Genomic DNA, 17,643 nt, shown 5'->3' with positions numbered 1-17,643 from the left:
CAAGGATATATTGTCACGGGGTGAGAGAATGGTGTGTTCTGGCTCCTCTTTAATTATTTTGTATATCAATTAGCTTCACCCCTTTTTAATTACTGCCACCCCAGACATACCCAAAATCAAAGGTTTACCGCTCCCTTCCCTTCTTTATGCAGATGATGCCATGCTGAGGGCACGGATCCCAAAAGCTCTGCGATTGTTAGTGAATGCCTTTGTGAATTTTATGGGGATTCTGGACCTGCAAGCCAACTTTTCTAAATCCTATATGGCATGCAGTCCGAAGAGTAAGCGGTTAGCGACCCTCACTGTAGGCACAAATAGCCTCAGATGCACCAGCACTTTTTCTTATCTAGGGGTTACCTTTTCTGCGCCAAGATCCTGGACGCCCCATGTTTCTCAGAGTAGGCCTTTGCTGTTGAGGGTGGTTAGTTCCCTATACAGTCTAACCCAGCTGCCTGGTTGGGGTCGCCCTTGGACCCCTGTTGCATATTTATAAAACCCAATGCATTCCTAATGCAACATTTGGAGCCAGGATAAGAGGTTCCTCTAACTGCGAAACTATCCAAATGGAAGAAAAAAGGTTCTGTAGAAGGGTGCTGTCAATCCTCATATCGTCTTCGACTGTGATCTGTCATGAAGAGCTGGCTCTATCACGTGTATCAGATTATATTAGAACACGTTCACCCCTACTGTGGTCAGCAGTATGGAAGAACCCATTGGCCTATCTAACCAGGGATATTATTAAGCATCGCCTTGAGTGCGAAAGGGGACACCAAATCCCATGGTTAGCTGGAGTGGATTCTGCTCTTCATAAGACTGGTCTGCACCATATTTCTACAGACCTGGAAAGTATTTCAGTCATAGCCAAACAAATTCACAGCAATCCCTGCTTAACTTTGAATGTACCATGAGACTGAACGACAATGGGATAAGTCAACTGTGGCAGCTTATTTGAATATGGTTGCGGTCAACCCTCCTACTACATGTCTTGGATTAGCAAGGGGGCACTGGGAACGTAGGTTGCTGTTTCTATTTAGGACTGGCACGTTAAAATATCTATTATATTTCCCCTTGGGCTACTAACCATATCTTTATGTATGCCCTTGTGATGGAAGCCCTGGTCAGATCATGGAGTACTTTGAACTTTTTAAATACATTGTATTCAAAATACGCAAAGCATTTTTCTACTCCTGTTAAATAAAAAGCACAATATTAGGAATTTTAGGGTGGTTTAAATTTTTTTAATGCAAATGCCGGATCTGGAGACATGTACATGTAGGTTCATTCTGACTTCGAAGGGGTTGCATTTTATATTCCCACTCCAGTCCAAGCAACAGTAGGAAAGTACTTCACTTCAAACACATTACATATTTGGATAACCCTATTAACGTCGAAGAAATATACAATTCTTAAACATTATTAATTATTCAAAAAAATATATTTGTATAAAATAGACAATTTCCATAATTATTAAGCAATTTATTATCAATTATAAAGTGTTATTTATTTAATATCTAATTAAATTCCCACTGTACAACCCTACAGACCTAGCAGCACACACTTAAAATATAGCTAAAATTAATACGTTTAACATTTACATAATTGATCATCAGTTAACTAATTATGTAACAATTAATAATTATTTATTGATTAATACTTAATTAACATCCCACCCTATACTCCTACAAACCTAGCAAACACAACTAAAATAGAACAAAAATTAATTGGCATAACATAATGTACATAATTAACGACGAATTAAATAATTAATAATAAATTAAAAAATAATTGTTAATTATTACTTAATTAAGTTCCCACCCTACACCCTTACAAATTCAGCAGCCTGAACCTAAAATATAACCAAAAAAATAATTAGTACACAATTGACATAATTATCAATGTAATAATTAATAATGAATTAACAATTCATTGTTAATTATTACTTAATTAACTTTCCACCCTATACCCCTACAAACCTAGCACCTGCAGCAACACTATAAATTACTACTAGCAATTCAATAAAAAATAAAAAATCACTTAATATTACAAACAATATTTAAAAATATTATTAACAATTATACCAACAAATAACACATACAATTTATATATGAACTAAAACACATTAAGATAATTTAAAAACTAAATTGTTTACACCTAAATTATTGAAAATGATATTAACAACAGCGATATTCTTGACAACAATATTTCTGCATCACAATATTTTGCTTCACGGTATTTTTGTTTCCGATATTTCTGTGTCCCAATATTTACAATTTAGTATTCTCCAAATCCAAATCTAAATACCTTTCCAGGTCCTCTTTCATGGCAGTGATCCCCACACTTATTTTCCTGTCCCTGCACAGCACACTTAGGTTGTTGATTTTCAGTGTGGGCATGATGGCCAAGTCGATTTACATGTTTTCCATCCTTTGAAGACTCAGCAAAAACTTTTTGTAACTTTTGTCAAACTTTGTGATCTTTGCACGTCGGTAAACTCCTGTAAAAAGTTGCTTTAGGTATTCAGAACTTGACAAAAGTATTTGAAACTTTTACTCAGACTCTACTTGGCAGATTTATTGATGCTTAATAACTTTTTAATTATCTGGCACAGCTAAACACAAGTTCTGGATCTCATCGCTAGGCACCAATGTGAGGATTGTTGTATATTATATGGTGTAGTTGTGTGCCCTTACCATGTAATGCACTCCCATAACCATCTTGGGTCCAGTCAGGCTTGTTTGTAAAACCGCTAACTCAACCCTGAGTAGCAGTGGCTTTGAGCAGCATGGCTTAAACAAAGGAACTAGTGAAAAACATTTGGAAACACCAAGCAACAAAACAAGACAGTCACACAATACGAAAGAAATCCAACACCAATTTATAAAAATTAATTATATTTTTATGAATTTAAGGCACCAAGATGAGCAAATCTGCCAGAGGGTTCCAGAGATGTACATTTTTAAGTAAAACATGAATTTCAGCTTTTTAGTCCAAAGCGCAAACAAGCATTGGTAACCATAAAGATTGGAAACTTTTGGAAAGGTTGAAAGAGTTATGTTCCGCTACTCTGGCCCGAGTTGGATGACCAATTCTGAAAGGGAGAAGGTCGGGGGGCCAATAAGAAGCATCTGGACAGGTACTTGGTCACCAAAGCAGTCGTGAGTCCAGTTCCACAATTGACATCAAGCCCGTCATAGACTTCAATTGAGTGGTCCTGATGCTGGGGATGCAGGATGCTGAGGATGCTGAAAGATGCTCTGGGTGCTGTGCAGTTGAGGGGGTCTTCCTAGGGTTACTCTTCAGTTCACGGTTAAGGTGAGCTGACTTTGACCACAGGGGTCAGAGCCCCTCAAATTCCTCTTTGAACCAGTAGAAGTCCAGCTACCAATCTCCAGTCACGGCTGGTCCAGCTATATATTTTGGTGAGGGCTAGTGTCAATATTTGTGACTAATCCACACTCTGATGACTCTTCCGAGTCCAGCAGACACCAGTGAAACTTTTGAGTCTGGGAAGGAGGTCTTCCTTGCTGCACATCGGTGGTCAATGGTGATTCCTTGCAAGTGGTTACTGACTGGCCAGAATGGGCAACTTCAGCTTTTATGGCCCAGGTGCAGGAACAGGGGGTCAGCAGACTTACCCTTGGAGTCACGACTTTAGTCTGGGGCTCAGGAACAACTTTCCTTGACCCAGGCACCATAGGCACAGACCTCTCATTGCTAGCCCAACAACAAGCAGCAGGTGCCGTCCAGCTGTTGGTGCAGCCGCTCTTGCCAGGTCCAGGGGGCAGCAGGACAGTCCTTCTTCAGTCTTCTTTCCAATCCAGATGTGATATGAGGTTCAGGGTTCCATATTTATGCCCATAAAGTGCCCTGGGGGGGATGATGTGGTCACTAGCCACTGGGCTACCAGGATCCCTCCTGCCCTGTGATGAGTTCCAACTATGTGTGACATATAGCAATCCCAGAGGGCACTATTTTGCCCACTCAAAAGATGTCTGAACCCTTCCTTGGATGTTAGGAGCTTGGTAGCCCACCCTAGAGGCATGGCTACCTTTGCGCCACACACCAATGGGAAAACCAGTTTGGCCACTGGTTTCCTCTCTCTGTCCGTCCTGCCAGTCCATCTACCTGACTAAAGGGGCAGCCCTACGTGAGCGTGATTGCCATTTGCCCTCCAAAGGCTGCTTCCCCTCTGAAGCTCGCTTTTTGGGCCAACACCGTGCTTGGCTTCCTGCATGGGTGAGGTAACACCCCACTCTGTAGCAGGCCTCTATTGTTCCTGAGCCTGGGAGTTTTTTTACCCAACTCCCCAGAAGAGCAGAAGGCTGTCTGGTGGTCAGCAACTGTGAAAGGCCATTGGATAAACTGGACAACAGAGTGGCAACTTTCTAAATTGACATTAAATTTGACTTGACTATGAAGTCTGACTTAATGCCACAATTAATGTAATACTTTGAAATACCTATTTTAGTAGACCCATTCAGAAGTTAGCCGGACTGAGGGGTCAGCCGATAACTCTGTTGTAGCCAATGGAGCTACTACCTACTCCACAGAAACTACAACACCATTCAACCCAAATCATCTTCAGCCTAAAAAAAATCAGCCACATTCCCCATGCCACATTGACACAAATACTTACAACAAAGTAATGTTCGCAAATCAATGCACTCTCCATTCCTCATCGTGTACCTAGATATTTCAGTTGTTCAAACCCTTGCAACCGATTGGACACCTAAGGTCCATGAGCATCCTAATAGAGGAATTGGAGCTCTTATATGTTATGTTATATTATGTTATAAAGATTTGTATAGCACACTAATTAGCTGTGGGGGTAACCAGGTGCTCAGCAAGGTGGTAGACGACAGACTCCCTGAACCTTATTCAAAAAGCCAGGTCTTAAGCTTCTTGCTGAACCTGAGAAGCGATGTGGAGGCTCCGACGTGTGGTGGGAGGTTGTTTCAGCTTATGGGGGAGATGGAAGAAAAGGCGCAACTTCCTGCTCAGCTGCTGTGTATACGGGGTACATGTGCAAGTGAGTGGAGGTGTCTGGAAGGTTGATGGCAGTGTAGGCGGGGGTTTGGGTGGATGAGGTTGTGTAGTGCTTTGTGTGCGTGAGGAGTCTGAATGATAATGCCTAGTTGTATACAGATGTTTTTCACTGTCCAGTAGGCACATAAGACTGTGCATTTGCACACTGAAACCTACAACTCTGCGGGCTTCAACATATGGGGCTTCAATATATGGGAAGCAAACAACATAAATGCATGTTTGTCACCGTACAGCTGGCAACTAACACAGGCAATACTTTGATCAGTAACCTGGGTCAGAAGCCCATGTGCTGACTGATTTGGCGAGAAAAGGGGGAAGGAGTCTTGTATTACAAACTGGGACTTGTTTTTGTCTAAAGTGCTGACTGATGACAACCGCCCCCCTGAACATACACTTGATATACCTTCAATAGGATGAGTGGCCGCATATGGCCTGTGAGCAGCCTAAGTTCATTTGCGACCTATGTGTTAATATTTTAGATGGTCACTGCCTGGGCTTTAACAATCCTTGACTAATAGCTGCCTCGATTGGTGCACGCTACAAAGTCTTCTTCATTTATCAAATACATGGTCTACCTCACCTGCCTCCCCACTGTTTCCCCCCCCCCCACCTGTTTTTTATACGTGCATGGTGGGTGCTCCCCAGGAACCTACAAAGACTAGGGTAACTAATTGACCCCTCATACAATTGATCAGCCTGCATGTAATTGTTTCGTATATGTTTGGTTACTCCCTTTGTACTGCTGCTCTGTATTTTCAAGCAGATTGGAGCCAAAGTATTGTTTTGTTTTCTCATTGGTCCTACTCTTTTTCTTCCTACAAATATTTTTTTCTCTAGACTGAATCTCATACTTTTGTTCTGGATAATGTTTTCTTTACTGTGAGAACCGCGTTATGCTCACTCGAGATTCTGTGTTTCAAAGTTCCACAATCAATGTAAAAAACAATAAACATATTTAAAAAAACACGTGCCAAATATAGTATGGGAGAGCCTTATCAGGCAAAGCAGGTGTGTCAGCCAAAGGCTTTTTCAAGCACGCCATTGCTTAAGTGTGTTGGGAGCCAGGAGTGCACGGTTTGATTGGCCAGAAGTTTTGTGCTTCCACAAAAAAGTGCTTGTTCTCCACCAACTGTGATCATTTTATATATTTATCCAGCTGGCTGAGCTTGAACTTTCGGGGACAAATACATGACACTGTAATGCTGTAAAAGTGTATTATATAATTTATGGTGTTAGTCTTTCTCTGGTAGCACAGACAGGAAGAGGGCAGTCACTAACCTATGTGGATTTTTAGATCTGACTTAACAGTGCAACTGCCACCTCACCTTTTACCCTACACCAATAATATTCTACCCGTTCTTCGCTTCCACACAAATACCTATGCCATTTACCTGTAATGCTTCACAGTACCAAACAACATTCCTTTAAAGCCAGACCTATTGGCATTGCCAATGCTTGTTCTAGTTAGGAGGCAAATTGGCTCTTGATTGCTGTTTTGAAGGCCTTGGGCACTCAAGTAAGGCAGGAAGGGGGCTGTACTGCAGTTCCCTAAGACTACAGATTCGAGATTAGGCTTTTCAGTAGCTTGGTGATGCTGGCACCTTCAGGTTGAGCATGCTCCATAAAAATACATAAATAAATCAATTGTTCTAGAGTGTGACAGTTTTGTTTCTGTAATAAAAATGATACAAGGAGGACACAAAACATTGAGTGGTGTGCAGGTTCTGGTTGGCTGGTGGAAATCAATTCTATATAAACCAATTCTTTCTTAAACCAACAAAGCTCTTCTGCAGAGTTTTCTATCAGAAATAAGTGAGACTCATAATAAACGTTATTCAGTGCCACTGCAAATATGTGACAGGGGAGGACCAAATTATGTAGTAGAGTTGACTAAATTATTTAGGAAGAAAAGGCAAATTATGAGGTATAATGCAGCACATTTTGTGATAATATTACTTCTTCACTCTGTCAGTTTTACACTGACAGGCAGACTGCTCATACAGTTTCACCCTATTAGTACTAGTTTAACATCCAAATGGAGCAATAAACAACAGAAAAGGGACCAGTCAATGTTTGCACAGGGCCTTCCACTGTATGGCAACATGTGTTGCTATGTTTTTAGTAACTTTTGATCCATTTGAGCTATAAACAATTTTTGGGGTAAAATCTGGAGATTATGAATCCAATGATCAATTATGTGGCAAATGTAGAAAATCCATAGTTATCCAAACAAAGCAGTGGCCGCAAAATTACAAAATTACAGTGGGTCCAACCAATATTCAGGCTTGTCTGTGCCTCCTTGGGAAAATCTACACCAAGTTACCATTTACTTTGGTTTCTTTGCAGCCTCTATCGAGAGGTTTCCTAGTCTAGCTATTGTAAGAGAACATGTGTGTCAGGTTTGGGGTCAAATTGTTTCAGGGGGAAGTTAAACACAAGCTTGCGCCATCCCCTGCTCTTCTCTTTTTAGGTCAAGCCTAGTGGCAGCGCACAAGCACTGCTCACTCTGCGAGACTGCATTAGTAGAGTATGGGAGAGAAGCCCCGCCCACTCTCCTCCCATATTTTTCATTGGCTTGGGTCATTGTCTTTCGTAAATGCTGCCTTCAGATTTGTTAATATGCTTCTTAGTCCCTCCTTAGGACGGCCTTGTCTTCATTTGTACCCTCCCATGGCGACTGGCCCCTTTACTTCGGTTGTTTCACTGGACCTGTTATTTAGTCTGTAAGCACTATTTACTTTATTGAGTTTCTCTTACTGCAGACCGGACATGCGCTGCTTCAGCTGAAACCGCTTGTGTTTGTTAAGCAGCAAGGCTGCCCCTGTAACACGGCGCCCGCTTTCAATCACTTTAACCGGGCATTATCTCATGTCTGTTTCAACCCCCCAAGTAAAATGGATTTAGAAATGATTAGCAAATTAAGTCATGTGAATTCCAGGTAACACATAATCCTGTGCTAATGGGCTGAAGCTGACAACAGCACATCTGTGTTACATGTCATCTGTACTAAAGCCACCTGATGGGTTGTTTTCAAAAACCTGTTTTATTAACAATACCAACACCACCAATACCACCACCATCAACACCACCACCACCACAATCAATACCACCACCTCCACCAATACCACCAACAATACCACCACTGCTAATACCACCACCAATACCACCACCACCCCCAATATCACCACCATCAATACCACCATCAATACCACCACCACCAATATCACCACCAATACCATCACCAATACCACCACCAATACCACCACGACCAATACCACCACCAATACCAATACCACTGCCAATACCACCACCAATACCACCACCACCACCACCAATAATACCACCAATACCACCACACATACCACCACCAATACCACCACCAATACCAACACCGCCAATACCACCACCACCACTACCACCACCAACACCACCACCACCAATACCACCAGCAATGCCACTACCACCACCACCAATACCACCACCACCAATACCAATACCACACCAATACCACCACCACCAATACCACCACCACCAATACCACCACCAATACCACCAACACCAATACCACTACCACCAATACCATGACCAATACCACCACCACCAATAACATCACCACCAATACCACCACCACCACCAATATCACCACCATCAATACCACCACCACCAATCCAATACCACCACCAATACCACCACCAATATCACCACCACCACCATGACCAATACCACCACCATCACTACCACTAATGCCACCACCACCAGTACCACCACCAATACTACCAACACCAATACCACCAACACCACCACCACCACCAATACCACCAATACCACCATCACCACCTATACCACCACCAATACTACCACCACCACCAATACTACCAATACCACCAATACCACCATCACCACCAATACCACCACCAATACCATCGCCACCAATACCACCACCACCAACAATATCACCACCATCAATACCACCACTACCACCACCAGTACCACTACCACCACCAGTACCACTACCACCACCAATACCACCACCACCAATACCGCCATCAATACCACCACCTACACCACAACCTCCACCACCACCATCACCACCACCAATACCACCATCAACACCACCACCACCAATACCACCACCACCAATACCACCACCACCAATCCAAAACCACCACCACCAATACCACCACCACCAATACCACTGCCAATACAACTACCACCACCAATACCACAACCACCAATACCACTGTCATCAATACCACCACCAGTAATACCACCACCACCAACACCACCACTAATACCACCAATACCACCACCACAAATACCACCACCACCAATACCACCACCAACACCACTACCACCAATACCACCACCACCAATTCCACCAATACCACCATCACCAATACCATCACCAATACCAACACCACCACCACTAGTACCACCACCACCACCAATATCACCACCAATCCAATAACACCACCAATACCACCACCACCACCAATACCACCACCACCAATGCCACCAATACCACCACCACCAATACCAGTACCACCAATACCAATACCACCACCACCACCAATACCACCACCAATACCAGTACCACCACTATTACCAGTACCACCACCAATACCACCACCAATTCCACTAAAACAATAACAATACTGCCACCACCAATACCACCACTTCCACCAATACCACCACCACCAATACCCCCAATACCGCCATCAATACCACCACCTACACCACAACCTCCACCACCACCATCACCACCACCAATACCACCATCAACACTACCACCACCAATACCACCACCACCAATCCAAAACCACCACCACCAATACCACCACCACCAATACCACTGCCAATACCACTACCACCACCAATACCACAACCACCAATACCACTGCCATCAATACCACCACCAGTAATACCACCGCCACCAATACCACCACCACCACCACCACCACCACTAATACCACCAATACCGCCACCACAAATACCACCACCACCAATACCACCACCAACACCACTACCACCAATACCACCACCACCAATTCCACCAATACCACCATCACCAATACCACCACCAATACCAACACCACCAATACCACCACCACTAGTACCACCACCACCACCACCACCAATATCACCACCAATCCAATACCACCACCACCACCACCACTAATACCACCAATACCGCCACCACAAATACCACCATCACCAATACCACCACCAACACCACTACCACCAATACCACCACCACCAATTCCACCAATACCACCATCAATGCCACCAATACCACCACCCCCAATACCAGTACCACCACCACCAATATCAATACCACCACCAATACCAATACCACCACCACCACCACCAATACCAGTACCACCACCACCAATATCAATACCACCACCAATACCAATACCACCACCACCACCAATACCACCACCAATACCAGTACCACCACTATTACCAGTACCACCACCAATACCACCACCAATACCACTAAAACAATAACAATACTGCCACCACCAATACCACCACAACCATCACCAATACCAATCCCACCATCACCACCAATACCACCACCACCAATACCACCATCACCAATACCAATACCACCACCTCAGCACCACTATCTCACTAGTAATAGCAGTGGCAGTGTACGAGGCTGGAGCTGCAGATGGGACCATCCCTCCCTCCATGCCTGCCATAAAGCACAGCCCATCCTGCACCAGGCGGTGAAGCCATGGCCCTACTACAGTTGGAGTGTTTTTTATTAGACCAAAGATAGCAATGACATTACGCAATGCCACACTGCACACTCAAATCACGGATAGGGCAGGAAATAGCCCCCACTCCAGCTCTTTCTCCTGAGTCGCTACAGTGTAATCACCGAGCGAAAGGTGTTGGAGCGCTTTGTTAGTGTTTATAGCTTGGATCATATGTAACTCTCACTTCACACTTTGTGTCTGTGTAATTTACAACACTTACACATCTTCTTCACTGCACTATTTATCACTACTTTGAAGACGTCACAAGCCGGTCTCTTCCCTCATAGTTACAATCTAACAAGGGCTCTTTATTACAATGCAATAGGTCTCGCATTTGCGAGAGTTTAAGCTATTAGTATTGTAAATGACAATGCCTTTTATTTATGTTTTAAACTCAAAACATAAATTAAAGGCATTGCCATTGATAGAGCGTCACAAGATTCTGAATTTTGTAGGGGTGCATCATATTCACCGTTAGTCAGCACCCACATATTAATCAATGTATGTTTAGAAGTGTAATAGAAATGTATTGATGTAATCATTTAACTTAGAGGTGATTAGAATGGTAATATTGTTTTTGTGAGGATCAATGTTGCAAGTTATTTCGAATGTATTCAACAAAACAAATAATCATTAGTTTTCGTATAATGCAATGTATTAGGCTAAACGTGTGCCATGTTAAAGTTACGCATAGGTTGCTTATTCACGTACATGAAAATAGTGAATTAATGCTTAGAGTGTAGTTTAATAGAGTGTTTAATGTGTAAAGGCCTGATCACATATATGCCAAAGAGAAGGCCTGTTCGTTCCTTATGTTAGCTAGTGTTGTAGGCCGAAAATGATTCCCTTGAAAAAGCCTTTGGGTTGCAGGGAAATGTAAAATCTTAAAGATGTGAAATGGCTTTTCTTGTTCCCATGTTTCTGTTGCAGGTGCAAGGACATTTAGCTCGTTAGAGAGAATAGATCTTTGTTTTAGGAGTTAGGATGCTGTGAGAAGCCAACAGGGGAGTGCATTGGAATGTGAGATAGATACATTTGCTGCGCAATGTGCCTGGGACCCAAGGTCAAGCTAACCGTCGTTGGATGCAAGACAACTTGGTGGAAAACTACAGAGAGAAGACCTGGCCGAAGAGGTGTGCCGAAGGGCGTGTTCTATGATTTTGGGGTTTTGTATTAGGGACAGTGCCCCGTGGGTTGAGCAGATGAGGTTTAGATGGGAAGCTAGAAGGAGCATCTTAGAACGAGCTCTGACTAAGTGAAGGTACTTCTTAAAGGAGTCTTCACTTCTGACACCTTTTCCTTGATTCTTTTGCCTGGGATGGGAATGCTAAGTAGGGATGTCACCTTAGAGGTAGAGTAGGGACATACTAATGTTTTTCTTTTTGACTAATGATTCCCAATTTAGACATTGGCCTTACAATCGCCTTTTTGATGATTTTAGAATCTGTAATTCTTTTCGTTCTGAGTCGGATGAGAATTTTACGTAGGCTTGCATTTGTATTAGTGCCCATTTACCTTTTACACCTTGTTTTAAGGTGTTTGTATGTTTAGTTATTTTTGGTTGTAATAAAGTCTTAAAAATTTTAGATTCGGAGTCAGTGGTCCTTCCCAAATGAAGTCCAATTGTGGTAGATATATTTTGATAATTGTGTTCATCCCCTCCACGCTATCTGGCAAATAAAAAGATCCTGGCGAACTGTGAGGATTCTTGGAGATAATCAGGTAGGCAAGAATCCGGCCTTGTCAGTTGGTAGCAGAGTAGGATGGTTATTTCCGATAGCGAGGGGAGATCTAGATTAGGATAAGAGATACTTGAGGCCCGTAGAAGTCAAGTGATGGTGACTAATCAGATGGCGAGCAGCGGACGACGGCGGTTGATGGAGATTGACGGAGAGTAGCGGTGCAGCGGAAAGCAGCAGTTCGTGGAGGAGTGAGTATGAATAGGGTGAGATGTTTGTAGATTGCGGTGTTGTTTTGTTGTGTGATGTCTTGCAGAGTTGGAGTGAGAGTTGAGTGATTGTGAGATCAGGCTGTGAGCGCGCGCAGCCCGGGAAAGTCTTAGGCTCGACGAGTAGCTTAAGCGATTGTGGTGTAGAAGACACCCGAGGTAGATTTTGTTGACCACCGAAAGGGGATCGTGAGACATCATCGATCACCTGGACCGAGCTAGGGGGAGCGAATGTGTGAGTGCATGAGAAACCGATGCTGGTCGTGGGTTGTTGTACGTGGAATTTGAGTATTTGTAACCTATCAGAGGTGATTGTCTGGCCGGACGTGGACAGACAGTTGCCAACCGATGTCGACAACTTCGAAAGACTGTGGACGGACAGTGAGAGAAGTAACTTGTTTGGGACAAACGGTTATTTCAGCGTATGAATGGGATGAATGCAAGGGTGCGACGTGTGCTGTGAAGGAGGGGAACTGCTGCAAGCGGAGGACGGGTGACGTCAGACGGTGTCGCGCTGCGATAGGTTGGTTGGTGTGAGTCGCGCTGTTATTGGTGGGGTTTGACATCAGGAAGTAAACGAAAACATTGTGTGAGACTGAAATTTGATCATCATGAAGTGTTTTAAAGTTTTCCGAGAATTGTGTAGAGGTGACAAACATGTGGTTACTCGTGGGGGAGAAGAGGCCAATCCCAAGGATACTCCAGCGCATTACATGGCAAGAAATGTAGGGTTGCATACTATAATTTGGTTTGAAAATTGGCATAAAATGACCATGAATGAAGGAGAGCTAGCTTTCCCGCGATATGGCTCATTTAGATTGGAAGTGTTGTACCAGTTGAAATCTGTGATGGCGGCATTACGACCCTTGCCGAGACCAACCAAGTTTGAAGCGTTACATGCATGGATTAGAGCAGCGCATGATAGGAAAAGAGATCGTAGTCAGGAGAGGGTGAAAAAGTCGATTAAGGCATTTCAGAATGCAAGATGGGATGCAGAAGAGAAAAGGTGGAGAGTGCAAACGATAGAGGGAGACAGGTTGTATCCCCTACTGGTAAAAACTGATGGCTCAAGGAGAAAGAGAGTAGAGGATGATGATGACAGTGACACAGATGACAGCCTGCTAGAGAGGTTGTTGTCCGAGAGACCACCTCCATACAATCCCAATCCTTGCGAGGGAAAATCGGTTCAGTCAGAAGGGAATGGTGGAGTACCGACTCAGTCGGAAGTAAGAATAGAAGGGAAGATCTCGACAGGAGCTGAGAGTACTAGAAACCAGCCTGTAGCCAGCACAGAGGTTGGGAGAGGTGCGCAGTTACCGGATGTTCTAAAGGTACCGGTCACCATTGGACCCATCGTTTTTTGTTTACGACCCAGATCAAGAGAAAGTTGGAAGCTCAGTGCAGTCAGTTGTAGGAACGAGGAGTGTGACGGAAGGAAATGGGTCAGTGAGCAGAATGGAGCAAACTCCAAAGCCTATAGAATGGAGTACGCCATTGCCAGCTACAGCAGACTCCTCTAGGGGACAGATAGAGGCGAGACCGTTGAGGCCGAGGTCTTTGGCCGAGTCAAGATCAGATTTGAGGATGTGGGCACCACCAGTGAGGAATCAGAATCAGAGTGTGAGAACAGCAGAAAGTGAACGAGGCACAATAGTGAATCGTTCAGTTCCTATGAGTATGTCAGAAGAGAGTAGATCTCAGGAGGATGGTGCAGATTGTAGGGAAGTACTGAAGGGAACCCTGAAGGGGAAAATGTTAGATGTTGTGAGGCTAAAGGCAGAGGTAGATGAGATCATAAGTGGGAACTTGCCTCTTGAGAGAACATGCATGTACGCACAAGATGAGTTACTCTTTGTAGCGAAGGATGTGACTCGCAAGGCACGAACTGCACATGAGAAGTTGTCAGAATTGGCTAAAAAGTATGATGTGGACTTGTCCAAAACGAAATCATTGCAAGGAAGTCATAGGTTGCAGTATAGTGATCAGGAATTGGAAGAAAAGAGAATTATGGGTTTGAGAACTCATATCAAGGATTTGATCATAGCAATGCGTGCATGGATCACGCTTGATAAGTGGGAAGAAAGATGGTCCAAGAAGAAAAGTTCGAGGGGAACGATAGGAGAGACGCCACCCCCAGGTGGAGGGATGACGCAGATAGGGAATTTCCCGTTACGAGAGGTACAGAATGGAGGATATGTGCATGTACCGTGGAGTAGGAGGGATTTGGCTGCATTAACAAATGATTTTCCCCGGTTGAGGGAAAAGCCCGTGGAGTGGTACAAGCAAGTTGACCGGTTTGTCAATATTTCAAAGGTGTTGTGGGTTGATTTGAACACACTATTTGACATTGTGGTTCCGAGTGATTTGTGGTCGGCATGTAAAATTGCTGTTGAGTGGCCAACCTCAGAACCTGACAGGGACCCAATCTCGAATGGCCCGTCGCCCATAGTAATGAAAAAGTTCGAGCAGGTGATCACATGGTTGAAGTCGAAAATCTCACCTCAGGACATTGATTGGGTGAAGATAGATCGGATAGTGCAAGAGCCAAAAGAGACGGTGCATGAATTTTATGAGAGACTTTTGCAGGCGTTTAAACAGTGGATTAGACGTGCTAGACACGAAGGACATGGGACAGTTTGTTTCGAAATTTGTGTTGGGATTGAGGCCAGAAGTTAGTCTCATGATACAGCAGCATTTGATTTGTTGGCAGAATAAGCCAGTGGATGAGATTTTACGGTATGCTAGGTACTGTAGTGATGAGATAGAATCGAAGCACAGGAAGTTGAAAGACAAATTGATGCTTGTCCAGATGCAAACAGCTCAGGGACAGCCTAATGGAGGGACTTTGGGAAGAAAACAGGGAAATAATCAAAGAGGAAACCAGAATGCTCAAGGTCAGGGCAGACCCAAGTCAATTGATCCTAAGACAGGAATGGATGTGGCGACATTGAAAAAGTCCACTGCGTGTCATCTTTGTCACCAGATCGGACACTGGAAACGTGAGTGTCCTTTGAACCCGTTAAATCAGATACAGCAAGAAGGAGAGGTAGTTCAGGTTCCTGTGGCGGACATGGTCACAACAGTGACTCGACCAAAGATGGTCAAAGGGGGGTCTGGGGTTCCGCAGATGCAGGTTCCTCAACCACCTAGGATACCGAATATGCAACAGGGAGTCCGAACTTACCTACAGATGACCATGTTTGAAGGGGGTGAGGAATACAGCCCAGATCCGTTGGCACGACCGTGCTTGAGAGGGGAAGAGGACTGCACACTTGGAGCAGTCTTGGAAGTCGATCAGAGGGGACCATTTGTGGAAGCAGAAATCGATGGTCATCCTACAACCTTTTTGGTCGATACCGGTGCTACTCGGTCTACTGTTCGATCTGCAGTAGTCCCTGACCGGCCCCTCTCGGGAAAATCAATCCAAGTCGTTGGTGTAGCAAATAAGAAAATGACTAGCCCATTGACCGAGCCAATTCCAGTGAAGGTAGGAAATTTCAGAGATCGGCACCAGTTTGTGGTGTGCGATTCCAGTCCAGTTTGCTTGTTAGGTAGAGACCTGTTGTGCAAGCTGAATTGCACCATTTATTGTACCCCAAAGGGAGTAGAAGTACAGACGAGGGATGATGATGCGACCTTTAAGGTTGCGAATCAGCGTGTGTGCATAGAGATGTATCCGGCATTGAAAGTGGAAGAACTCCCACTAGATCTGAGGGATTCCGTGTCAATTGATGTTTGGGACCTCAGTGGAGAAGAGATCGGATTGGTCACGGGTGTAGACCCAGTGAAAATCCAGGTTAAGCCAAATGTAGAGTTCCCTAGGACGCCCCAATATAATTTGTCACCTAAAACTATTGCAGGGATCAAACCTGTAATTGAGTCGATGATCGAGCAAGGAATTCTAAAAGAGATCAGGGGTAGCCCATGTAATTCAACTATCATGGGACTACAGAAACCAAGTGGGAAGTTCAGGAATGTACAGGACCTGCGAAAGATTAACGAGATAGTCGTTCCATGTTGTCCAGTGGTACCGAATCCGTCTGTGATCCTGTTTCAGATCCCATGTGAAGCTAAATGGTTCACAGTGATCGACTTGTGTCAAGCTTTCTTCTCGATTCCTCTACATGAGGAAAGCCAATTTCTTTTTGCTTTTCGGCTGGAGAATCGTGTGTTAACGTGGTGTCGTATCCCACAGGGGTATACGGAGGGCCCGTCTATCTTCAATCAGATCTTGAAGAAGAATCTTGAAGGTCTTGTGTTGCCACAGAACTCTGTTCTGGTACAATACATCGACGATCTGCTCGTTGCGTCGGAGACTGAAGACGCTTGCAGGATCGATACAATTGCCCTACTGAATTATCTGGCAGAGAATGGACACAAGGTGTCTCCGAACAAACTGCAGTACTGCCTGAGTGAAGTGCTGTACTTGGGTCACAGAATTGAGAAAGGCAGGAGAAAGGTGTCACCAGACCGCATTGAGGCTATTATGAATATGCCTGTGCCTACCACTCAGAGAGAAGTCAGAATGTTCTTGGGGATGGTTGGCTACTGTCGCCAATGGATTCCCAATTTCTCCTTCGAAGCGAAGCCTTTAAAACGGCTGACGCGTAAGGATGTGAGTGATCCGGTACCATGGTACGAAGACTGTTTGAGATCCTTTTTGAGGCTGAGAGAAGCCTTGTGTTGTGCTCCAGCTTTGGGGATGCCTGATTACAATAAGCCATTTGCCTTATTCTGCTGTGAAAGGGAAGGTTGCGCATTGGCAGTCTTGACTCAGAGCCATGGAGGTGTCCGTAGACCAGTTGCCTACTTCTCAGCTACTTTAGATCCAGTAGCTTCTGCGTTGCCCGGATGTCTCAAATCCGTTGCTGCAACAGGTGT

This window comes from Triturus cristatus, chromosome 4_2 (assembly GCF_964204655.1).
Source record: "Triturus cristatus chromosome 4_2, aTriCri1.1, whole genome shotgun sequence".
Taxonomy (NCBI): domain Eukaryota; kingdom Metazoa; phylum Chordata; class Amphibia; order Caudata; family Salamandridae; genus Triturus; species Triturus cristatus.
This window is presented reverse-complemented; position numbering follows the sequence as displayed.